This window comes from Epargyreus clarus, unplaced genomic scaffold (assembly GCF_041222505.1).
Source record: "Epargyreus clarus isolate Ecla_fem2 unplaced genomic scaffold, WU_Ecla_fem_2.2 ptg000026l, whole genome shotgun sequence".
In the NCBI taxonomy this organism is placed as follows: domain Eukaryota; kingdom Metazoa; phylum Arthropoda; class Insecta; order Lepidoptera; family Hesperiidae; genus Epargyreus; species Epargyreus clarus.
Window position 1 is genome coordinate 15,340,848 of NW_027332233.1, and position 22,457 is coordinate 15,363,304.

The 22,457-nt window shown below is 34.1% G+C and overlaps 1 protein-coding gene across 6 annotated transcripts in view; it reads right to left on the reverse strand.

The window, feature by feature from the left end:
- Nucleotides 1-22,457, reverse strand: part of LOC140753130 (uncharacterized) — a 487,125-nt gene that overhangs the window by 27,260 nt on the left and 437,408 nt on the right. The gene's annotated exons all lie outside the window — the stretch shown is intronic.

Here is a 22,457-nt window from a genome sequence, read left to right on the forward strand (position 1 = left end):
GTCATTGTCAAATGGCGCGAACTTGAAATGTATTGTTTGTGTTATCTATGCTGTACTGCTGTCACTACTACAGATAATTAACGCACGCAAATTGCGAATTGTAAACGTATTTTTAATGAAGCAATTAGTTTTTACGTGTTAAAAACGAGAACTTTTCTTTGACATCTTTTTATAAGCCATGACTATTTTACAGAACCAATGAAATTGATATAACATGATTATAATCTTTATCGAAGCAAGCTATTACTCCGAAGTAAGTTTTATTATTTCAGATTTCAAGTATACGCATAAATAAATCGCGTAATTTATTGTATTTATATTATTAATATTGAAGAAGATTTAATAAACAATGTTTTTAAGACAAGTTGTCACAGTCTTGGACAAAGGACGTTAACAAATCCATAGACAACTGTAAGGTTTCTTAATTTAGCAAAGCCGCGTTTTACTTTATGCTACAAAGCTTAAGTCCCTTGGAGACGGCTTAGTAGATAATTCCTGAAACAAAACCCTCGACGAATAATCATTTCACCCTCTTTAATTATTAATACACCGTTGAGAGTCGAGATTACAGTATTAAAGAAAACGTAATGGGATTTTTGATGGCGGTCACTACCAATTCCAGTTAGTCCGTTAATGTGGTTAGTGCTAAACCCCTTATCTAAAAGACATTGAGTGTGTAATGACCTGAGGGATATTACAAGATACTAATCGTTTTATGAACCTTAAAATGTTAATCAGTATGAAATGATTATCGTTTAGTTTTATTGCATCGGATGTTGTATATTTTATTAACACGCTTTTATTAGCTTGGGTTGTACGTTTGTATGTATGTATGTACGTAACAGTAACGGAATCTTTGAGCCCGATTTCTATCCACTTTGAACGTTCAGTTTAATTCAAAAATTTGAAGAATTATCAAAAACCGATGACAATACACGATTTTAATAATTTTGTACCATTGTCCTTATCAATATCCTCACGATTAACGATTTTCTAGGCGAGAGAGAGCGCCTTATGGAGCGTTCAGGCAAAGTTACTAGATTGATTTTTAGCTTTGGAAAATAATAATGTTATTTCCCTATAACTCAATGCCATCTTGTAGAATGATTTTTAGGATTCCGTACTCAAAGGATAAAACGAAACCCTCCGCTGTCTGTTCGTGAGGGCTTTATCTCTTAAACCGTAATAGATAGACAGTTGATTTACAGACGATGCATAATGATGGTCGCTATAACAACAAATACTAAAAATTAATAAAATAAACATAGTTAAAAAAACTAAAAAACACGTTTTTATGATAAAAGCGTGTTTTTTAGTTTTTAAGCTATTGCATAGCTTTTATCGCGGGCTTTGAGCGCGGCGACCGAATCGAGAAATTCCGTAACGAAAATAAGTAACACCTTTCAACAACTCGGTTGCCTGGAGACTTGATATCCAACTATCAAGTCTCCAGGCAACCGAGTTGTTGACTGTCAATAGAAAAATATGGATATAATTGAATAAAGTATTATTTTACATTCCTTATTATTTTATTTGATATTGGCGACGAGATGTCGAATGAACTAAAAAACAATAAGGAAATACGAGCCACATTACGTGGGTTAATGAAACGAACCGAAAATGACATTTCGGGAATAGAAAAAATTGACATTGAAGAAATAAATATACGACTAAATTCTTTACAAGAAAATTTGAACAAATTCTACGCGATTCAAGAAAAAATTTAATGGCTTACAGAAGAAGAAAATTTAGAAGAGGAAATAAAATACAGGTACGAATTTGAAGAAATATATACAAAGCTAAAATTTAAATTTTTGAATGTACAAAAAGAAAATAATCGGCTAATACCTGAATGTTCTTTTATATCAGCAAGAGCGGAAGTTTATTTAATAAACTGTTAACTGTCAAGGCACGCTTGAGACGTACACCTAATACAAAAGGGTTATCACCTTATCAGTTAATGTTCGGCAGAGAGGTAAGAACCTATATGCATGCCTTATTTAAGAAATCCGCCCCACTATCCAGATTACATTAAAATGCACCGCCAACGAAGGAGTTCGGACAAGGTGATAAGGTACAAGTCCGCAGTTACACCAACCCAAGAGTTAAATGGGAGTTCGGAGTCGTCATCCGAAGATTAGGTAGACTCCATTATGAAGTCAGAACTGAAAATGGCATACTGGTGCGCCGTCACCTTGACCAAATGCTGCCGGCGCCCCTGGTGGTGTAAGTGAAAATAGCGGTGGAGGACTGTTGGATATCAAGTCTCCAGGTAACCGAGTTGTTGACTGTCAATAGAAAAATATGGATATAATTGAATAAAGTATTATTTTACATTCCTTATTATTTTATTTGATAACCTTAATTCGTCAACTTGAACACAGATGGCAGTAATACACATTTTTTTTATAATCCGTTCGGAAATGTTAAAATAGCGTGAAGTATATTTTATATTCCCATTATAAAATTCAAAATTATATTACCACATTATCCAAATAATATATTTTATCAACATAAGCTATGTTGAATTCTGGATTAATAAAATCACGTAAGAATGTTTGTAATTTTTAAACGTACAATTACAACTGACAGACTTGACAGTACAAAATCAAAACGCCATTATGATTTATGGTACAAATAATTTGTGTACAAAGTGTTTTAAATATGAACAACCAGCAATATAAATGGATCAATGCGATGATGCATTGATCCATTTATATTGCTGTTTGTTAATACTTTACGTCTCTTATTAAATACTATTCTATTTTATATTTTAGAATGTTCAGTCTTGCTTGGAGTTATGAAATGTCAGCTGATATTAGAAATGTCTTATATAATGGAGATATGATAAAATAGTGGATAAAGAGGTAATAATGTAAATATTGATGATTAGTTGATGGAAGAATATATTGTATTTCTGGAATTCCTCCTGGGCGTTTTCATAGCATAAAAAATGCTATGCAATAGCTTTACCGCGGCAGTCTCCGAGTGCCACACGTATTTTTTTAACTAAATTTATTTTGATACCGAAGATAGTTTAGTCCTCTATATTGTTAATTGTCATATTAGGAACAGATTGGTGTTTCAATAAAAATAAAGGATGACATGTAAAATGACATCAAGGATAAAATTAAACGGAATAATTAATTTAAAATAAGAAAACACATACTATAATTTTAAGCAACAAAAAAATATTTTCAATTTTAAATTTTTGAAAAAGTTACCAATGTAGTCGTGTATATAATAAGGAAATCAATAAAGAATTACTTCAACTCGTGTTCCAATGGACCGAATACATATCCTGGAATTGAGATTGAATGAACTTTTTCAATAACTTCGAATGTAATATACGCGGGAGTGATCGCCGCCATTCCTTTTCAGCCTTGCTGCTACCGAAATACGATTTTTGATTAAGTAGAATATTTGAATTTGAAAAACGAATTACTTGAGAGTTCGGCTAACATTCAATGTTTCGATTTCAATTTTCGATTTTGGAATATTGAATATTGATGCGTTCGAAATAAAGCGAAGGATTCTAATTATTTTTTCTACCATTTTGTGGTTTCAATTTGGCTATTTTTTTTTAATTATAGAACTTATTTATGAATTACTAGAGATTTTTTAGAAATTCCAGTAGTAAATAAGCATCGAATAAACCTGCAGATCTTCGTACTAAAACATACTAGCGCTACGCTCCTGCTAAAAACTAATTTCTCTGTTCCTTTTTGTTTGTGGGGCGACACTAACGACCGATATTAAGATGTCTACTATCAAATCATATAGAATTGTATCTTCAAATATGCCTATAAGTTTTACTAAGCGTTTTTCTTGTTACTACAGACAATTTAATCAACCACGCGGCGCAACCTTTACATAATTTTTCACACCTCCCGCGAATTTCCCACGTGTAAAATCTAGAAAATTCGTTACGTTGGAGGTCGATCACCCGAAGTTTGGGCGTCCGTGGGCTTATTACAGTGTAATTTAATGTTTTTTCTACGGAGGTTTTTTTCGTACGGTTTTACTGCTCCCAGTCACGGCAGTATCGACCGGACGGTGACTCGCATGCTTTCCGTTTTGTTTTGACGTTTCCGAATGTTTATTTTGATTTATGCGTTTTGAGGATCAATAGGATAGGTGTTATATGGATCTTTTGGATTGTGTTCATAATGGCATACATAAAGAAGTCTAAAAAGCATAAAAAATACAAATTATAAGCTTTGGGTAAAAACAAAAGTTGCACAACTAAAACATACAATGGTAGTCTGGTAGATGCCCATAATAGAAAAAATACTAACTCGCTATTGTAAATAAGTTCCCTCGTAAAAAATATTTTTCTAAGTAAAATATCAGAAGTCATAAGAATAATAATATATAATATTTATAACCTTTAAGATCACAAATGCATTATAAATGTAGCAAAAATAATAAAATGATTTTCTTATTTTTTGTACTAGCAACATTAATATTAGGCACGTTCCATTTCGCAACGCTAAAGCCCGCAACACATGATCCAACATGGCGCGACAAATTGCCGTCCAGCCGGACCCTTGGCCAGATGAGCGCTCGTAAATCTTACCTATTAAACCTGTGTCCGCGATTAGTCGATGATTTAAGTCATGCGAGGTTGGTTGGAAAATTTTAAAATTATTTTGTGTTATTGTGTCGTAATATTTTATAATGTATATATTTTGTCCAACTTCCAAAATTATCTACAAAGATATTTCGAAAAATTGTAGTACAATCATAGATTAGTAAAGATTACTCACTCCTAATAAGAAAATAGTTTTGAGAATTGAAATAGTTGCGTAAAAAAGTTTTGCCACGTCTCCGTGCTAAAATATACCTAAAATATTTGAAATAATTATTTATTTATTATGTAAATTACGCAGTATTAGTTATTTATTCGTAAATATTCTGTAAAAATGTTTTTATTTATCAAGATTTCAAAAAAAGAACTTACGATAATAAGCCGTTTGTGGCTTCATTCAATTTCAAGGCGGCGAAGTATCTTTACTAATCTATGAGTGCAATACGTAAAACAAAATAACATTAAGGTTGGGCGTCCTGTTTTCTTATGTACCTTTGGGAAACAATATTCGTATCGAAATATAGTTTTATTGAAGTTCCATAGATAAGCTATGAACTAATTTAGTCACAAAATGTATATAAACAAATTTATTTGTTTGTTGTCCTTTGGTCTTATTCGTTATAACTTTCATATGACGATGTATACTTTTACCAAACATGCTTAGAGTATATTAAAAAAAATGCTATATTTAAATTGTATTCGAAATTCAAAATTTACATCGCTTGTTGCACATCCCTTGCACTGCGCGATAACTGTCAACCGGCACGCTAGACATTAGCCCCGGATCTGTCTGTCCCCGCTGGGTTCACGTATTTACGGCACCCGCCGGTTTAATTTCCAAACGATTACTCATTGTATTCCCGTTACTGACACCCGATGTACCGATTTTTAAGTTGTTTTTAAGCAATTAGGTGCTCTGTTTGTTCAGGGTATTGTCTTACCCCTGATGATAAGCGGGAAGCGAATCATAATTAACTATTTCAGAAAAATGAAATAAGGAAATAATAGATGAGCTTTTTATGGTTGCAATAAAATTGTTGTATTTTTCTAAATTAGTTAATGATTTTTATTTATTTTGTATTGACTTATTCGATGGAAATGATATAAAAATCATATTAAATGAAAACGTTTATTCCACAATTTTGTATTGTATACAGTTACTATATTATTTAAAACAATTGATAAGTACACATAACACTTTTCGGTTTTTACTATTTCTTAGTACTTTAGCTAGAATCTAATACCTAATTCTTATTTATATCTCGATCACCTGATTTGCTTTTATTTACATATCTCTAAATCTATCCTTGTTTAGCAACACGAGAAAGTCCTGTGCGGTCGGGTTTCTAGATCCATTGTTTCTAATTCTGTATAGTCAGCGTTACAATTTTATTACTATAATTATAGAGCAGATACACATAGATAAATTTTCAGCTGATCGTCTGTAGTATGACAAGTGCTTTACCGGGGGTGCCTTCGCATTTCGAACGGGTTTTTGTTGTGTTTTTGGCGATCGCACGCAATTTCCATTACACGCAACGTGCAATGACTAATAGATGACGCGGCACCAGCTGATGGGTGGCGGTTCACGTCAAAACTTCTACCTGTGATAATCCGTTTAGTTCCGTTTTAGACGCTTTTGTAAATTTTAATGGGTTTAGACACTTTGTGGTAACGAGATTGTTTGACATTTAGATTTTTTCTAAGTGGTTTTTTATACACAAACTTTTTGTTTGTGGCTTTCCTTTACTAAACTACTTAATCTTATGCGAATTTCTTATACAATCAAATATAATAACATCCACTAACAATTATACTTATATATAGTTTTCTTCATTTAAAAGTGTTCCGTTTTTTTATTTTATTTAGAAAAAAACACATGTTCGGTTGTGTGGCATATTAATAATTTATCTAAATAAAGGACACTGTAAAAACCTGCATAAGTGTTTCATGTCATCTTATGATCATAATTCCTAATAAGCAACAAACCACAACAAACTGTATCTGGTAAGAATACTGGTACATTTTTAATATTTGGCAAAGTGGGTCACACCCACCTGCGGCCCTGTTTACGACATTACCTATATGAGGCGGTTACCGCGTTTCTGAGGACGGTTACGACAGTGTGTAGGGAGCATAATATAAGTCTATAAAGTTTATTTAATTTACGAGAAATAATGTTACGAGAAATTACTTGCCACTCTTCTTAAACTGCCAATATTTGTAGGGTATTTGAAAAATAATGAATATCTTAGAACCTTAATTTAAAGAAGAAAGCTACTGAAATAAACAATAATCAAACTAGAATTTATTTAAGTTTATTATTTTAAAACATTTTAGCAATCACATCTTGGTAGGTAGAAAAGTAAAATATTGAGTAAAATTAACCTTTAACCTAATTATGAATTGATTTCGTGGAGACAAAAATATTAAAAAAAACTATTTGGAGTCACTGTGTTTATGTTAATTTATAAGTCCGTATATATGCCTTTTAGCCATACATTTTGAAAATCTGAAAAGGACATTCAATATTTTTTTTTTATAAACGATAAAATCATTCAGTTTAAAGTTTAAAACTCCACACAAACTCAAATAAAACTCTACTCGGCAATATTTCATAACTTCATGGTGAACCATTTCATTTTCAGGTCGGAGCGAACGACCTAACTTTTCATCTCAAGGAAAGAGGTCAAAGTTCGAGCTCATAATCGCAGGCTTCGTCGGGAAAAATACTGAACTAATCAGCGCAGGTACAGCACTTTCTGAGGCAATATTGCGGCACCCAATTAGGGGACCCATAACAGAGGTCAAGGGTTATGCAATGGGATAGAAGTGGGAGGGTACTACTATAATTTATGCAAAGGTGCCCTTTCAAAGGATCGAAGGAAATGACAGGAGGTGCCGTAGAGGGCTTTCATGAGATGAGTGAATGCGAATGTAGCTTCTAGGATAGTTTTAGGACGGTGCGAGGGGTGAGCTAGGCATAACAATATCTTTTCATCAGCATATCAAAGTGCCTTATGACTTTTCATAAAAAAGATTTATGCATTTATGAAGGAGAGCATGCTACCCTATACAGTACGCTCGATTGCTGCTGGAGTGGTGTTAAGTGGTATACACTGCGAATGAAAATTTGCCATCGAACCTGAGTAGAGCTGAAGTGCTATCTGAACACGATTATAGATGTGTTCCTGCTCCTGAAGACTAAGTTGGAATGTCTTTTATTCATATTTGTGCTTTATCATGCCCTTCGTACTAAAACACAGTAGCGGTATTTATTGCGTTTAAAAATTGTAGAAAAGTATTGAATCATGATAAGTGACCTCATAAAAATTGATACACTAGATTAGGATTGACTGAATAAAATAAACTTGAAAACATAGTTTAAAACCCTGATAAAATAAGTTCAATTTTCAGGATTATTGCATATACTTGTAAATAAAGGAAAAATATGTACGGTATTCTTTCTCTTTCTTTTAAATTACCTTCAATTTTCTTATTCGAAGGAGAACATTACCTTCTCTTTTTTCCTTTTATCTTTTGTCTCTCTCCCTCCTACCGTTCCTTGCATAATGCAGTTCGGAACAGTTGTCAAAGAGATGGCAGTGAAAGGCGTTTATCAAGAGAGGCATTAAAATGCCGCATGTCCACAATAGAACAATGACACGACTGTAAGCCCATTTTCAGCATAAAGCGCGCTTTTAAGGCACTTGAATACTGTTGTACTAAAATGTAAGGAAAGGTGGTAAAAGTTTTAAGGTTAAATACTCTTATGAATATGAAAATATAAGGTGCAAAAAGTATTGCTATCATAGCATTTGAATTTTATAAGCACCTATGATTTTTCATTGTGTTTTTATAAGAAATGATAAATACAATGTCCTTAGATAAGTTTTTAAGGACATTGTGAGGAGTAAAAGCTTGATGATGATGACTCTCATGGAATAAATTTATTAATAATACTGGTAATGACTTGTGGAAAATAATAATAGTAGTATGAATTAAAAATAGTAAAAATCCATTTCAATTTGTATGATTGTATGTAAACACATATGCATTAATATTTAATACAATAATTGAACAGGTGACGCGGTGGTGTCTCTGTAGTCGAACCAGAAAAGGTTCTACCACTTTTAAAGATAAAAAATATTTAAATAACATTTAAGCAGGATAAAGGCACATTTTACTATTCTTACGTGTAACACCGTCATGTATTTAGCAAAACACTGTTTTCAGGCGCTAGGCGTCGCAGTGGCGACGGGAAATTGATGTGACGGCTGAGAGGTTTACGACGGACGACGTTCAACTTTATATCCAATTTGAAAAGTCGTTTAATACGTTCTGAGTATCTGTTGATGTAAATATCGAGTGTTTTAATTCGTATCCCTAAGTAATTATAATGTAGGTAATATACATAATATACATAAACATGTTTTATAAAAATCTCAATCATCTTAATCTTAATTAATCTTATTAAGTGAAAAGTCAAAGACATAAAAATCAAGTGCCAAATCAAATGTGTCCTAAAATTCTGTAGATCTAAAGACATTTCATATATTATTATATTTGTATTTCAATGTATTTAAACAAATGTATCAAAAGTGCGGTTTTTATACATTCCAGTCATCAAATTACTGTCCCACTGCTGGGTACGGGTCTTCTCTCAGAATGAGACGGATTAGGCCATACTCCACCGCGCTGCCCAAGTGCGAATTGGTAGAGTTTACATACCTTTGAAAACTATTTTTTTCTAATATATTGCAAAATAATACAACTCTAACTTAATGATATATTTTAGTTACTGACTATACCAACTACTTCAGTTAGTTTACTATGTACCAGAGCATATTATGTATATAAAGACGGGCGCCAAGAAATAGCACGTCATTAGACCCCTTCGATAATAGCAGCTATCAGCGTCCGAACAACAATTGCGATAAATTAGCCGCTATATCGCCTGGCACTGCACTATTACGCCGGTGATTACACCACTAATCATCTTATTCTTGTTGATGTAACAATCTATGGATATAATACTTTAGGTTTTTATATCAAGAGTATATATTATTATATCCTTTTATATTTAGAAGGTGGTCGAACTTTTTTGTGGTTAGACTCCGGCGGCACCACCGCCACACTTATTTTTGCCTCATAACAGCAGCGTTAAGCGCTGCTGGGTTTTGGTTTGAAGGGTGTGGCAAGGGTGACATACTTTTCCGAGGCATTCCAGTTTAGTCCTCAGGGGTAGAGGTGCATCTGTGGCCAGCCTCAGTTAGGAATATCTAATCCTATATTCCTAACATTGAATAAAATCGTATACAGTATTAATATCACCAATATCTTGCGATATCGGTAACGGCTGTCGATAATAACTACTATCGACTACCCATTACTGTGATTGCAATAAATTAGCCACTGTATTACCCCTGACCCTCGTTACTGGCTATTACATCTAATCGCCAGATTTCGGTAATCCTGAGAGCGCGTTTGGCACACATGTGACCAGGTTATATCTATAGGTTGCCTAGAGGTAACTATGCAAACCGAAAGAGAAGCCTTGGAAGGAAGTTTGAGATCTGACGATGTATTAGTGAACTGAATGGACCAATAGAGTTTACGCAAATAAGAAATTGCAAAGTTTGGTGCGTACAGATATATTTAATGTTGTGTATGGAACCAAGAAAAGAAAAAGAAACGACCTAGAATATCATACTTGTTTCAGCCATAACATAAATCTATCCTGTTATTAGATATCACATCGAAACATTTCTAATTTACTACATATCTTTTGTTACAAATTATCGCAACTTCTGACAAAAGCGTTGATATAGGGGAATTGAAAATAAGGATGAATTCTGAAGATAGAAAGATCTTTTCAAGATTATAGAAAATAACTTCTAAAGATTCTTCTTAAGGACGTTAAAATATACCCCAGATATTTTTCTAAAGATTTTTAGAAAACGTCCTCTTGGAGAGCACAAAAGACGCGACTAATCCGTGCGCAGACTTAGGCACACAATGTCATTGTTGGAAACTCTTTAATTGAGCCTTGGAGATGTCTAGGGAGGAAGACCTCCGCACGTCCTACGGCTTAAGGAACTTCCGTAAAGAAATCGAAGGCAAATGAGGCGTTACAGGTCAACTTAGAGTGGCTGCTCCGCTTGATCGGGCACTGGTTCGGAGCGATAAAGTCCCATAAGTTATTTCAGCTAAGTACGTTGACGCAGGATGCTTTGTAAAGAAATTTCCGGGCGGGATTCCGGTAAGTGGTATTGAATGTTGGTGGCTGCGAATTTTATGCAACTGTGCGCGTTTTAACGCTGATGAAGCCGCTAATCTGGTGGAGCGGTACAAGTGACGAGAAAAACTTGATCATTTTAAAAATGTGGTTTTAGGTTTGTGGTTTGATGTAACGTTCCTCAGCTGGCAATTTTTTTTGTGGTATGGTGAAACTACAAGAATGATAAGATACGAGAACAGATGTAAATTCCTAATTTAAATCTATTTAAAATGTATATTAAAATGGATCGAGTATTACACAGTGCAGACTAGTAACTCTCTGCCAAAACACCATTCTACACCGAATGAAATTTCGAAACGGTTTTTACAGATTTTTACAATTTACCAACTATTGTAACAGTCACGATAAAGCACAAAAAGCGCTAACGAACTACAAAACAAAGTCACAAAGCATTGTTGCCTGAAAATAACAGATTGCGTACAAAGTTCCAGCTAACTATTACTAGTAAACGTTCATTCAAAAGTTCCACCTTAGGGTTCCGTGAATACATTCGCTAAGTGAAACTTCACTTCAAAATCGTTGTAACTGTTATTTTACATATGAGTATTTGTCGTATGATCAGCGAGTAGCCAACCAGTACCCTTACCATGAGTTTTCAAAACATCCCACAATATTACGTTACGTTCAGTCAATCCATTATTCTGTTCCGTTTGCTTAGTAGATTGAATAAACGTAACAATAAGTAAGTTGTCAAGTCTTTTGTCTACCTCACATGTTCGCAAAAAAGGGAGGGTTTAATGTTATGTTACTGACACCTATAGGTGTGATACAATCCGCTAGGGGCGCTGATTGGACATTGTATGGGCAAATATGTAAACACCTACCAAAACGTAAAAGCTCATGGTAAGGGTACACGTTGGTTTTAAGTCTTTTCTAAAATACATTTTCAACGTAGAACTATTAAAATAAGCACTAGGATTCCAATCCTTGGTTTTTCTGTTATGTGTGTATTAGTAACTACTTATCGCGTTACTATTTTTTTTGGCAACACAGACAACATGGTAGTTACATGAGATAGGTCCTGCTAGGTAAATGGTAGACTGCATTCGGAATTTAACAGTAAAAAACGAAATCTTGTCTATAATTTGAAGTAACGCTGGATCGAAATTAGGTTCTAGGAAGGTATGTGGATCGCAAGGAGAGACCCGTGCCCAGAAGAGGGATAGTATTGGGGAGATCATGATTAGCCAATCATTCGCTTATCGCTAAACCAGTCATGGTAGGTCAACGGCAAGAATAACTTTTCAGCAACCCATTTTGTTCAGTTCGACGCGATTTGTAGCTCACACTTATTTAATTGTAGGGCACGTGCAACTTTGTCTAATATGTTTTATCGCTGAATCCCGTGTAATTCGGCAGGAATTAAAATAAGGACGCCATCTTGCGCAAAGTTCTTGAAGGAGACATTGTTAGGGTTGTCGATTGTCTTTGTTTAAAATTTGTTTACTATGTATTAACAAAAATGATAGGATTGAATAGGCGTTTTATTTTTCATTATTTTTTAAATATAATATACACAGGTATAGTATAATATACACAGGTATAGGTGAATCAAAAGTAGATGTATTATAGTAACTACATGATTCTACTTTAATTCAAAAAGTAGTCAAAATGATACTTCTTTTGATAATGTTAAATACACATACGATATAGGTGATTATTGAAGGCACACATTTTCTTTACAAATGAAAATGGTTTGCCATTTAAGCGACTTAAGAAATATGAAGACTATTTTATGACTAAACTATTATTTGATATTATAAAGATTGTATTATAACATTTCTAATTTCTAGTTACTCGTTCATACATTACAGAGGATAGGCGTTTTTGATTTACATGTTTGTCGTTATTAGAATTGTCGGTATGTTGAATTAAATTCCATTGATTCTATTGACTACCTATATTTTGCGTGATTCACAACCCTACCGTCAGTAATGAGCGACGTGTGATGCCATTCGACTAAACGCGCAAAGCTTAAGAAAATTTTCTTCACATCCGTCTCCGTGCAAATGAGCCTTTTAGCTGGGGATTGCACGGAACGTTTCATTAGAGCACGGCGAACGTTCCACATACGTATCGTATAATTAAAGTGTAAAATTTCACTATGCTCGGAGTTTTGAGTAACATTTTACTTTTATAGTTGAATAAAAACTTATGTTACGACCACAGACTTGTCGCGAAATATATGCTAATGTACTTTCACTTGATTTTATTGCTCCCTATTTACAGTAATTGTACCGATAAACTTTATTTTGTTCGTAGAAATAAAGGGCTCCCTTTCTTATTAAACATGAACCTACGCGATTCGAAAGCATCACTATATTCTTGTTTGTTCGCTTCTTGGTACAAATATTGGTCTGGTGTAATAATGTTGCAATGTTCTAGTTTCCAAGATTGAGTATGATAGACTAACTTACGAGGCGTTCCAACTCTAGTTCTCTCTAGTTCACAGAAGTAGCGTATTTGATGGGCTTTAGGGCTGTAGTAACCAATAGAGCCTGTCACATTTTTTATAAGACTGAAGGGGCAAACGAGCATCTAGTCCACTGGATAGTCAGTGCAAGCTGGACATTTGTAATGAACTCCATCTAGAACGGGGATTTCACAATTGCTTTGCCATTATGGACTAAGAGATAGTCGCTTCATAAATCACCTGGCACTCTTTCGCGAAAATGCTAAAATTGTTTAACGTTGAATATAAGTCACAGATGTCCTGTCTGGTGTTGATTGATGTCCATGAGCGTCTAACACTTATCCAGTGGAGTGTTTACGTTTGTCACTTCTACATCGCAAAAAGTTTAATGTTTTTATGTTTATGCATTTCTGCTTTGGTCAAATTTCGTCCCAACATAAAGCTAACAGAAGCTGTGACAATAACGTGACCTAAATAGCTCACCTACTTCTTTCCCTCAGAGGAGACCGGAAGGCGACATCGGAACTGACTCGCGACACCGTGACGGGGACGACACGACGGCGCCGACTTAAGGAAAATACGTTAAATGAATTATGCTGAATTAGTGCTTTCGCAAAAGAAACGGCCTCTCTTTGTTCTTATGAAAGGAACTATTTTTTTGTACAACGAAGTTGATTTTAATGTTATCATTCATTGGTTCTGTTACCTTAATCATCTAGAAGAAACATTATTCTTTTAGCCCATTATAGTAATTTGAATGCTCTTTAATGTCTATTTAGTGCATTTAAATTTATTTATGTACATTATATTCTAAAAAAATATATTTTTTCATCTATGAATAACTGAAACAGTATATTGGTCATGTGGTGGCCAATGGATTTATTTCAGTTATTTCCCTCCAAGGAGGACAGAAGATCTACATAACACCTCTCATATATGCATTTCTACGTGATTACTACCCTTGGAAATTAATTTGAAAAGTATCATAGACTCCGTCGAACTATGAAGAATTCTATCACTTCTTAAAATGTAGGTAGTAACGTTAAGGGTATGTAGGTAACTCTGAATTTGTATTATTTTATGTATAAAATTTGTACATTACACCCCAAAGACACATTACAGGCTTCGTCTCTATATTTTGGAACAGTAAACACACATCCACTAATGATTTCCGATTATATTACAAATCCATTACTGAGTAGATGTACTAGATTAACGCGGTGTAGCGGGCCATTACGGGTCGCTTACGCAAATTGCCGCCCGTGAGAAGATCATCAATCATGACACGTCAAACTTGTCTGGTTCGAGGCTTCTTCAGAATCTAACCTATACATATATTATAGTTATAGTTGAATAAATCTAAATATGTTGCTGTTAATATAAAGAACGACCTCTATCATTGTTTTAAGGAAATTAAATTAGAAAGAAAAACGCACTGTTAATTAGACCACATTATTAGTATGGTAACATTTATCTATTATTATTCAAATCCTAGATCCTATAACTACATAAGTATTACATATGTTCATATGGAGTGTAGTATTTGGGTATACAACCTTTTTTCTTCGTCACTTTAATATGTTCAAGACTTGTTACAATAATAATTGCAGAACAAAAACATTACAATAATTGAAATAATATAAAAAAGAGCCTGAGAGAATAATATATAAAAGTTAAATGTTATCTTATTTTTTATAATTATTTTATCTGACTATATATTCCAAAGACCACACCACTATTTAAGTTTATCATGCACCTTATCAATAGAGTAATGCTTATATATAGTTAAAATCTAAATAAAATCAATTATATTATCGTGTCATCTACTATAAATGTAATTTTAATTCGATACCATTTTAAAACTTACAACCATTAAGATACCTATTTGTAAGCTCGTACATTACACTAATCCAAATCCCACTTACCTCTGAACTGAACGCCATCTCCGCCCCTTAATATACAAGTATACATATATATAATACGTTACTCAGTTTAATACCCATTACATGTAATTATGTAAATTGTATCACAGTGTGTTAGAACATCAATCACACACCGTCAAACTTGTTGGCTCGTGTGGAGCTTCTTTGAAAATGTTTTGAGATGGTACATTATGTTTGAGAATGTATCATATGTAAGCATGAATATGATTAATGAGACATTAAGGTCCCTATATACACATATACTAATGATTTTAATGTCGTCTGTTTATTTAGTTTCGTTAAACCTTTTTTTATTTGATGTGGAATCAAAAAGTGACAAATTGTATAAAACTCTATTTTTAAACTATCAAAAACTTAAAATAAAAAACACTTAAAAAAATTTAAAAACACTCTTTTATTGCTAATCGAACTAAAACTAGAAAATATTTTTTAATGTCAAAGAATTTATATTACAGTAGTAGAAGATCGAACTATCAATCATAATGAATCGCCTCGGAATAAAATTATAGTAAAATTTAAGTTCTTTACACAACAATTCAATTCGGAGTAAAAAGCGTGGGGTGCACATTACTGCGGTTCATAACTATCCTCTCATAGACAGTTGCCAATAGAATGATCAGTCCTTAAGAATGAAAGTCTCAGAATGAGCATTATTAGTAAAGGAAAGTATTACGCGTAAGAGTTATTTAAATTTAGGGAGACAGACTTTTCCGAGGCGTTCCAGCTTAGTCCTCAGGGGTAGCGGCGCATCTGTGGCCGACCTCAGGTAGGAATATCTAATCCTATCTTCTATCTGGGGTTGATTACAGATGTCCATGGGCGGCAGTAGCCACTTACCATCAAGTGGACTGCATGCTCGTCTGCTATTCCTATATTATAAAAAATAAAATCAAAGGCGTGTGAAGTCCAGCAATCTGCATATTGCCACTGCAATATGCAGATAAGAGATTTAGACCACGGTCCGCTACACTGTAGCGGACCGTGGTCTAAATCTCTTACTTTAAGAGGAGACTTCTGCCAGCACGAGACAGTAATGGTTTGACTACGAGCAGCAAGGGCTTTTTTAATTTATCTCAGGGCGAAATAGGGGATGAAGTCCAGCAATCTGCATATTGCCACTGCAATATGCAGCTACACTGTAGCGGACCGTGGTCTAAATCTCTTACTTTAAGAGGAGACTTCTGCCAGCACGAGACAGTAATGGTTTGACTACGAGCAGCAAGGGCTTTTTTAATTTATCTCAGGGCGAAATAGGGGATGAAGTCCAGCAATCTGCATATTGCCACTGCAATATGCAGCTACACTGTAGCGGACCGTGGTCTAAATCTCTTACTTTAAGAGGAGACTTCTGCCAGCACGAGACAGTAATGGTTTGACTACGAGCAGCAAGGGCTTTTTTAATTTATCTCAGGGCGAAATAGGGGATGAAAGCATGTATATACGCTTTCTACACTCACAGCCCCACACTAGGAATCCCTGTGTCGTGGGTGCCATGGACACACACATAGACAAATACACAAACACTCAGACCCAGAAACAGAAATCTAAATTCATCATTTAGATATCCGTCTGGCCGGGGATCGAACTCGGGACCCTCTGCGAGTCAGACCGGTATGGTGACCGCTCCGCCACACGGGTCGTCAAAATGTATATGATTAAAAATCTGTTTGTAGTGTTTTAAACACCACAATAATTAATATCCTAATATATATTCAGGTATAATTTCATATTCACTCATTAACCTGATCGCGCCATTACCCATAAATCCATTTATCAATAAAGTGAAAAGATTTATTGTGTCACAAATGAATCATTTACGGATGGTTATAATCCATTAAAATTTGATATCATCAAAACAGTATTTTATAATTTTATCGATGGAACCATTTAACTCTGTAAATTAATAAACAGTAATTGAGTTCTGCTGTGGAGTGGTAATCGTTGTTAAAAGACCAATGAAATATATTCAATTAATTTTCATTTAATATATTCGATTGATATAAATATCATTTGATTTGATGGTTATTACCGTAATGTATATTACGTACGTTTGTTAAACAATAATCAAAGGGAATACGTATTAGGTCAAATTAATACCAACATAATTGAATCTATTTCGATACATTACTAGATACATATAATATTAATTGCTTTGCGATAAAAGTTAATTTATGTTATATACGTACATGTAATGTCGGAACTCTTCACACTCACACTTCTTCTTCTCAAATATACTCTAGAGAGTGCTACTAATCTATGAGCAGCAGCTCATAGATTAGTAAAGATTACTCACTCCTAACAAGAAAATTATACCCAGTTTTGAGAATTGAAATAGTTGCGTAAAAAAGATTTGCCACGTCTCCGTGCTAAAATGTCCCTAAAATATTTGAAATAATTATTTATTTAGTATGTAAATTACGCAGTATTAGTTATTTATTCGTAAATTTTCTCTAAAATGTTTTTATTTGTCAAGAATTCAAAAAAAGAACTTACTAATAAGCCGTTTGTGGCTTCATTTAATTTCAAGGCGGCGAAGTATCTTTACTAATGTATGCTGCTGTTGACTTTTAAATTAGATATTTCATTGTGGCTTCAGCTTTTGAGGTTGTTAATGATCTTACAGAATAGCATAGATATAATAAAAAGAGTATAAGATTAGGACGAGTGATTGAATAGCATTGTAGCGTAAGCACAATTTAATTACTAACAACTTTCTTTATGTATTAAAAGTGAAATCAAAACTAGTGTGATCCATTATATGTATATGTGAATGTAATGTTTAAAGAATTACAAATAATGACATAATAACGAATTGTACCCTTATAGCCACACTAACATGTTTTCTGTGACATCATCATCATCATTATCAACCCATTATTGTCCCACTGCTGGGCACGGGTCTCCTCTCAGAATAAGAAGGATTAGGCCATTTTCCACCGCGCTGGCCAAGTGCGTATTGGTAGACTTCACGTACCTTTGAGATTTTTTTTTATAAATCTCTCAGGTATGCAGGTTTCCTCACGATGTTTTCCTTCACCGTTTAAGCAAGTGATCATTAATTTCTAATCTAATACGCACATAATTTTGAAAATCAGAGGTGCGTTTGAACCTGGGATTTGAACCTCGGACCCCTCGATCGATAGGCCAAGTTTCTGAGTCACTAACTATCACTGCTTACTTTCTGTGACATGAACACACGTAAAGATAAATACACACCCACCAAAATCCAGAACATAAACTTAAATTTATCATTTAGATTTGTCTAGCCGGCGATCGAACCCGTAACTCTGTGTGGCAGACTGGTTTGGTGGCAACCGCGCCACGCGGGTCGTATAAATGTTAAGATAGCCTATAACATTGCTAACATTTCCGAACTAAAAATAAAACACGATTAAATAGCTAACTTGAGGAGATATCTCTACGTAATAAAGTCTTTTAACACTACAATGGAACGGGGTCAAAAGGCCCCTTACAATAGCTTTCGCCAGCTTTTGTTCAACCACTTTAGTCTCGAGTGGCCTTAACTTCGGAACCGCCACTCAAAAAAGCTCATCATCCGAGTTTCTTTCATCCTAAAAAGTAGAGGCTCTGTTATTTTATTAAACGCCATTTTTAATATTCCAGGAAGATCGTTTTATATGAAGAATATTTTGTGGGAATAATGTATTCTGAATTTCAATATCATTACAATAAGATTTACATGGTTAAGCATTTCTCTAGATAAAACATATTTTGTGATCAAAATCAAGAATGTGGTAATACGATAACTACACCGAAAGAAGAGGCGGTCACAGAGGTATTTCAAGCTAGTCTTCAGTGGTAACCACAGGTTAGATCTCAGTTAAATTTTGGGTTCATTTAATTACATTCCATAAAAAAATATCGTGGTAGCATTAAGAAAATATTCTCTTGAAGAATTTGACTAATATAAAAGAAATAAATTTAAGTAAAAGATAAAGATTTGAGTATCGTAGCACTGTCTACATAACCGTAGGAGTTGCTACGACGTAGAACATCTACACCGTAGATAAGTTAAGTGTTCAGTATTATTTCAAAAGTAATAAAATAAGGCCCAATTAAGTAATTTTTCTATAACTGTTTTCCTGATTATATTTTATGGTTATATATTTACATTTTTTATTAAGCAAGTTAACGTTTACGTTAAGTTAGAATACGTCTTTAAACTAATGGACAATTTACAAGACACCCATTTGTCACTTCATTGGCAATATGGAATGAACGGCTCATAAGTATTGCAGCACTCAAATATATCAATCTTGGGTGCCAATCATGTCGGTGTCTCCATCTGCTGAGCGCCCCTCGCAGATAATATATCACAGCCTTCAATAATGTGTGAACATAATGATGCCAGATGTGAGAAAAGTTATGCGGAGGATTTTGGATGCGGTAACATGTGCACATCTCTTATGCGGAGTGCGCTCAGATCCAACTTAACCGTCTCCAAGTCGTATCACCGATAATAAGTTCAAATGCAGTTTCCAAATAGAAATTTATTTGTATCGAATTTGGCTATCATAGATATTAAAAATTTATTCATCAATTATTTTCCGTGCCCTTGCAATTAATGTTAAATATAATCTATTTTGTATGAATATCTTTATGTAAGATTTACGGATTACTAGTAAATCTGACTAATTAATTGGGTGATTGAACAAAAATACCCTTTTCACATTATTGTTAAAATAATGTACCTTATGTTTTTGTCTTAACATCGATATGCGATATATAGAACGGTAAATGTCGCGAAAGAAAAGTCTTACAAGTTGCCATAACTTCATTGCTATGTGTACTTATCCAATGCAATCTTTTTCGTACATCCAGATGCCTGTCACAAATATACATTTGCTGTATGTGGGAACGCGAGAAATTGGGTAAAGCGTTCCCCCGCGTCAGGTGTGACGTTTATTTTCACACATGTGTGATAGATTGATGTGAAACTTGTTTCCCATAAACAAAACAACATAACATAGGTGTTGTTTTAACAAAAATAACGATGAACACTAAATTTAGGTAATTAAGGTAGCATGGATTGCGATACTGACGGAGTGATGCGGCTTTGTCGTGTATCCAAGTATATAACGGGGTTATTAAATAAACGCTACGTAAAAATTATAAAAAAATGTACTATTAAAATGTTCATCGCATAATCTCTGTTACGTATTACAATGTGTAACAAATATTCTAGCACTGGTTTATTTTATACAACTAAACTTCTTATAAACCTGATTCTTCTAAATTATAAAATGTTCTATTACCGTACAAGTGAACTGCATTGCAAGACCTCATGAAAAACTACCTTGAAAGCGTATTATAAATAAGAGTAATTCTATTAAATTGACATGACGCGATGACGAATTTGCAAAATACGTTAATTCTTTTAAGCAGTAATGATAAATAATTGAACCGCATTAAGATTTTTCCCAAAATAGTGTTGACATTTAAACACACAGTCACCATCATGATATAAATAAGTAAAACCTCTCACATAGTAGTCGCTTATAAAATCTGAAATAAAAATGGTACATCAACATCATCTTTTATCCAGACTTAAAAGAATTCTCCCTTCACAAGTTTTTACTTTAATTAAACTTGCTTTGTTTTTTAAGTTGCAGTGTTCAGCGAAAGGGTAGCTATGCGGGCTTCAATTTAATTAATTAGGGATCAGCCTTGTATAAGTTAATTATTAAGTTTCCCCCGACTATGTTAAGCAAGTTTTTAAATTAGTTAGTATCGGGAACTATTGTCGTTAGACAAAAGAAAAAATGCAGACAAAAAGGTCCTGTCTTAGACGACGTACATTTTTTATAAGTAAATAGATGTTTTAGTTTTGTGAATAATATAATTTTAAATAAATAAATGAAAACCTTGTCAAAGGTGTGTGAAGTCTACAAATTTCCACTCAGACAGCGCAGACTGTGGCTCAAAATCCCTGTCACTCTGAGAGGAGACCCATGCCCAGCAGTTGGAATGTAATAGGGGAGGCGTTCCAATTTAATCCTCATTTATAGCTGACTTCAGGTAAGACTCCAATCCAATCCATTCTTGGGATTGATTACAGATATTCATGGGTGTCAATGGCCACATACTATCAGGTGGACTGCATGTACTTGGACATGGACAAAAAAAACAATTTCATTTGACTTACTTTAAAATAAATTTAATAGGCATTTACGTCGAGGCTGAAATCACGTATATTTAATACCCAACCATTACTTGCATGTTTTAGCTTAAATAAAAACCCACTTCTACTTTTTAAGCCTCGGTAATTATTATTAGAATTTCTACGACTTATAGAATAGGGTGGAAAATGCGTCGACAAATCTAATGTGGGTAAGTATTGCAATTCCGTGAGAGGAATTCGAGAAAAGCCACGTCACAGGTTTAAGCGTTTTGATGACGTCATAAAAACCTTGTCGTTATAAGCATTTTGGTTAAATCTACGGCCGTGTTGAGAAGATTTTCACTCTTCTCAAAGAACATTAGAGTTTAATTTCGTATGAGGTGTGAGCCAGTGGAAATAAGGCTTCTAGCAATAAAACTTTTTACTCTTGAATCACGACGCGTATGAGATATTAGGCGTTGTAAGCGGAAAACATTTTCGAGGTTTGCTAAAAATGGTAAGTGATAATTATTGCGACATTTTAGACTTATTTGACAGAGATTTATGTCTATAATAATCAATCCACTCAATTTTTATTTCGCAAAAATCATAATTTGACAATATCTAGTACGAAGAAATTATCAAATGTCAATCTTTGGTAGACGAAGCATTGGATGGATTGATTATTATAATAATAACGGGCGTTAGATTTATTAAACTTAGTAGATTTAATACAATAAGCTTATTTTTTTTTTATTTACATAAAAACTAATTACTTGACGCTTTCTTGTAAATAATGATTTTTACACTCAAAATTTTCTGCGATCCCATACTAGTACTGTCTCACTAGCTCACACACAAATAGGGTTACTCAGAGCACACACACACAGAGTATAGCAGAGATCCATCGCGGGTTTTCGTATCGTGTACAAGAAATAAAAAAGCGGCCCTAGGTATCATCATTGCTGTCCCTGTAGTTCCGGGACTAGAATAGGGCTACGGTATCCCCTGCCTGTCGTAGGAGGCGACTAAAAGGGGGCTTCCGGGGTTGCGGGCGGCAAGAGTGGGAGCTCGAACCGTCCAGCCAG